This window comes from Symphalangus syndactylus, chromosome 19, assembly GCF_028878055.3.
Source record: "Symphalangus syndactylus isolate Jambi chromosome 19, NHGRI_mSymSyn1-v2.1_pri, whole genome shotgun sequence".
NCBI lineage: Eukaryota > Metazoa > Chordata > Mammalia > Primates > Hylobatidae > Symphalangus > Symphalangus syndactylus.
The window spans coordinates 45,167,549-45,172,306 of record NC_072434.2 but is presented as its reverse complement, the minus strand read 5'-3'; the positions used below and the strand labels follow the sequence as shown (position 1 = coordinate 45,172,306).

The 4,758-nt window shown below is 41.2% G+C and overlaps 1 non-coding gene across 1 annotated transcript; it reads right to left on the bottom strand.

Moving 5' to 3' along the window:
• Nucleotides 1-4,289: 4,289 nt before the first annotated feature.
• LOC129459069 (U8 small nucleolar RNA) lies at nt 4,290-4,421 on the bottom strand. Its single transcript, XR_008649879.1, has one exon. It is a non-coding gene; the product is annotated as a U8 small nucleolar RNA (small nucleolar RNA).
• Between the last annotated feature and the right edge of the window lie 337 nt (nt 4,422-4,758).

Here is a 4,758-nt window from a genome sequence, read left to right as displayed (position 1 = left end):
TGCACTCCAGCCTGGGCAACAAGAGCAAAAGTCCGTCTCAAAATAAGCAAACAAACAAATAAATAAATAAAATAAAAACAAAAATAATTAGCTGGGTTTGGTGGTGCATGCCTGTGGCCCCAGCTACTTGGGAGGCTGAGGTCAGAGGATCGCCTGAGCCTAGGAGATACAGGCTGCAGTGAGCAGAGATCACGCCACTGCACTGCCACCTGGGCAACAGAGTGAGACCCTGTCTTAAAAACAACAAAACAAAAAAGATATGGAAGATGCCTCATTCATAATGTTTTATATTGAAACACGTTGAGTATATTGAATTGAATAAAATTTATTATTAAATGCATTTATATATTGGATTAATAGAATGTATTATTAGGATTAATTTTAATTTTTATTATTATTATTTTTTTTGAGATGGAGTCTCACTCCATCGCCCAGGCTGGAGTGCAGTGGTGGCACGATCTCGGCTCACTGCAACCTCTGCCTCCCAGGTTCAAGCGATTCTCTTGCCTCAGCCTTCCGGGTAGCTGGGATTACAGGCATCCGTCATCATACCCAGCTAATTTTTTTTTTTTTTTTTTTTGAGACGGAGTCTCGCTCTGTCGCCCAGGCTAGAGTGCAGTGGCGCAATCTCGGCTCACTGCAAGCTCCGCCTCCCGGGTTCACGCCATTCTCCTGCCTCAGCCTCTCCGAGTAGCTGGGACTACAGGCGCCCGCCACCGCGCCCGGCTAATTTTTTGTATTTTTAGTAGAGACGGGGTTTCACCGTGGTCTCGATCTCCTGACCTCGTGATCCGCCCGCCTCGGCCTCCCAAAGTGCTGGGATTACAAGCGTGAGCCACCGCGCCCGGCCCGCTAATTTTTGTATTTTTAGTATAGACCGGGTTTCATGTAAGAGGAAAAAGATTGCCTCTTACATCTTCCAGCCAAAATGGATTCTAGTACTGATAAACAGCAGTAGCCATCAGCCTGCCCCTTTTTCATGCCAACACTGCAAGAACATTGAAGCAACTCATTTTCCTTAGCGGGAGGTCACTTTGTACTAGAAATAAATGTTATATTGCACTCACAGGATTATTTTTTGGCCTTTCAGATTGGTATTTCATTTACAAGTCATTTAAAATCCAAAGCTATTGGCATGAGGGAGTAACAACAGTAGAAACACTGCAAGTGTTAAGATCTTTGTGGATTTCATTTTTTTTTTTTTTTAAATCTATGAGTGGTTCAGCCAGAACAACTTTCACTGGGCTCACCACCACATCTTTTCCCAAAGGCAACTCAGGAAAGTGGCACAGTGCATCAAATGTCATTCTTGTTTTGCTTGCTGAGGTTTAAATTTTTCTTGTGTTTTGGGTGTAAGAAATCAATTGGAGAAAGAGCATACAGTTAATACAGGAAAGAATACAATGAATTAATATATTTAGCAGAATGATCATTTAGCCTTCAGCCTTCTCCTTTCTCTCACCATGGAAAATATTTTATCCTTTGGCAGACAGTCAAAGCTTGTTGCCATAGGGTGCTTTCCTTTTGGAAAATTAACAATCTTTGTGGTTTTATAAATCTTCCTTGTTAACCTAAAATTATTTCCATCAATTTTTTGAAGTGTAGCAGATGCTATTGTAACTTTATGGATTCTGTGATGTCCAGGGACTTGCTAGAAAAGAGACTTCTCAGTGAGGACCACAGGACTCATGAGGTCCTGCTGCAGGCTGCCTCTCCATTTTTTCACATTACTTCCCCCAAATTTCCAACCCCTGAGCACAACACAATCACCCTCTTCAATCCTTCTGCCATTGCAGAAGCTATTGCTTTTGTCTAGAATGCCTCTCGCTTCCCATCTTGTTTGCCTGTCAAATGTGTAATTATTTACATCTTGTATCAAATCTTTTGATGCTTTGGGACATCTTCCTTATCATCACAGAATTTGTTTTTCATGGTAGAATGTACCTCCATTATAGGATTTATAATAAAAGGTAACTATTTCTTGACATAATGAGCATAATAGCTAACATTATTGACTTTGGACACCATGATAGGAACTCCGTGATATATCTCATAAGCATTATTTTCACTCCCCCCATTCATAAGTGTGAAACTGTACAGATGTGGAAACTGAGGGTTAGAGGAGTTACATGGTTTGCCTGTGATTACACAGCTTGTGTGTGTGTTGCAGATGTCAACCCATTTCCTTTCCTTCTCTAAGCCATGCTGTTTGTTGTCACTTTACATTGCCCTTCCATTCACCATCTTTACTGGGTGACAGCTCCTTTATGTCAGGCACACATACTATTCCTTTTGGTATTTCTCATGTTAAGCATAGTACCCTATATCTAATTGCTGGGTCAAGATGCATGCTGAATGAATAAATAAAATGAATGACTCATTGCAAAACCTTTTTGAAGTGCAGATTGAATGGCTGATTCTCACTTTAAAGGGTTGAGAAACGTAGTTCACAGGAGGAATCAACATGAATGACTCTAGGTCCAACCCCATAGCCTCGCCTCCCCTTTCCTTTCCTGCATTCACCTCTTCCCTGAACTTCGGATCACAGAGCTGCTGAAAGTTCACTTCCTTAGAACCACCAAAGTAGCTGCCCTGATTGAATGGAATGTTCTCACACTTCTCTCACTTTACTTACCAAGCCCTTTTTCTTTCATGCCGTCTGTGAAATCCATACCCCCCAACAATACTCCCCAGGACTAATGAGACAAGGGGTAAAGGAGAAATGCTGAAAGCTATAAAGTTCCAGCCTTTGAGGGGGAGCAGCAGCATGAGTGGCTGGGAGTACAGGTTCTAGAGTGAAATACTGAGCTCATTCAAAGGTGCTGCCACTGACTTGCTGCTGTGTCATTTGGGGCAAGTGACTGAAGGTCTCTAAGTGGCAATCTTTTCAAGTGTACCCATCCCATAGGGTTGTTCTGAGAGCTTATGCCTCTGGGCTTAGGGTCTGGTAAAATATAGTACTCAAGGAATATTAGCTAGTATTATTAATAAGACAGAAAATAGGAAGACAAATAGTCAAACAGAAAGGGAGGAGAAGAGTGATTTTTAAAATCTGTCTCAGGTTTCAAGCCCCCAACTTACAGTGATCTTATGAAGAAACATAACTTCAGAGTTTTGTGCATGGATACAGCCATGTCTATGAGCCTTTCTTTGAAAGCTCATTGAAATTTGGGATCAGGAAGCAAAAACTATAGTCCTTCATCTATTAAACCAGGTAAAAACATACACCCTGTGATTTTTAAGGGATTTAAGGGCAAACTATTCAGGTAAAACCAGCCTTTTCTTGTTTTATGGAAATAGCTCATAAACACTTGGGCCATAGTCTTTGAACTGAAGCATGTCAGATATCTAGTGATTAATGTTCATAGATTTTATTAATTGCAAGACAGAGGCACTTAACAAGTACTGAGTCTGAAGAATATTACTGATGATTTCTTCAGAGGTGCAAAGAGTTGAGTGGGAAGAGGAGAGGGCACAGCAAGCCAGGGACCCGTGAAGAGATAGATGTGAAAATAACATTGGCCAGTTTCCTTCATTGCGAATTCTTCTTTTCCTCATGACTGATATACTTTTTTTACCCATTTGGCTAGATTTCCCAATAACTTCTTTGATAAGCAAATATGACATTTTCTCTTCCTTAGTGCCCCTCAGAACTAAGAACTATGCACAAAAGCAAGGTTCTTTGGGGAGAAAATCTCTGGAAAAGGCAGTGAAGTGGAGTAGTCAAAACATGAACATGAAGTAAGGTGGCCTGGGTTTAAATTCCAGCTCTAGTACTCAGCAGTTCCAGGCTGTTGGGCTTTTTTTTTTTTTTTTTTTTTTTTTTTGAGATGGAGTCTTGCTCTGTCACCCAGGCTGGAGTGCAGTGGCACAATCTCAGCTCACTGCAATCTCTGCCTCTCAGGTTCAAACAATCCTCCTGCCTCAGCCTCCTGAGTAAGTAACTGAGATTATAGGCACGTGCCATCACGCCCAGCTAATTTTTTTTTTTTTTTTGAGACGGAGTCTCGCTCTGTCACCCAGGCTTAAGTGCAGTGGTGCGATCTAGGCTTACTGCAAGCTCCTCCTCCCAGGTTCATGCCATTCTCTTGCTTCAGCCTCCCAAGGAGCTGGGACTACAGGCGCCTGCCACCACGCCCAGCTAATTTTTTGTATTTTTAGTAGAGATGGATGTATGTATATTTTTAACAAAAGATTTTTAATGAACCAAAATTATATTTGTGGATGATTCTCAATGCTCTGTGATAATACACTTACTTTTAAATTTATTCTTTTTTTATTCAGAAAGAATCAGGTAGGAGCAAACAGGATGTTGCAAATCCTGATTATGCAGAGAATTAATCACATATCATGTAAACTCTAGTCATCATGAACTCTGCCCTCCAAAAGAAGGAACAGGTAAAGATGATCTCACCTGTGGGTAATACATCTCTTTTAAATGCTCAACAGAATGACCAAGTCCATCCACAGTCCATCTGTTCCTAAAACAATTTAGCCACTCTAGGGATCATTAAAGCCGCACCAACATCCTTTCAATTTGGCAATAACCAACGGGAAAATCCACCTAGTTATTCTCAGGGAGCAAACCAGTTGACCAAGTTAGAGCTGGATCTGACTTGCCCAATGAGCAATTCACTCTTCAGCAATTCCTTTGGAAGATAGAAACTTATTGTGTGGAATTGCTGGAGTTGTTGTGATACTTTGTGTCTCTGCCTTTTTGAAAGTAAAAGCACAGCAGGTCACTCACAAGCCACTGGG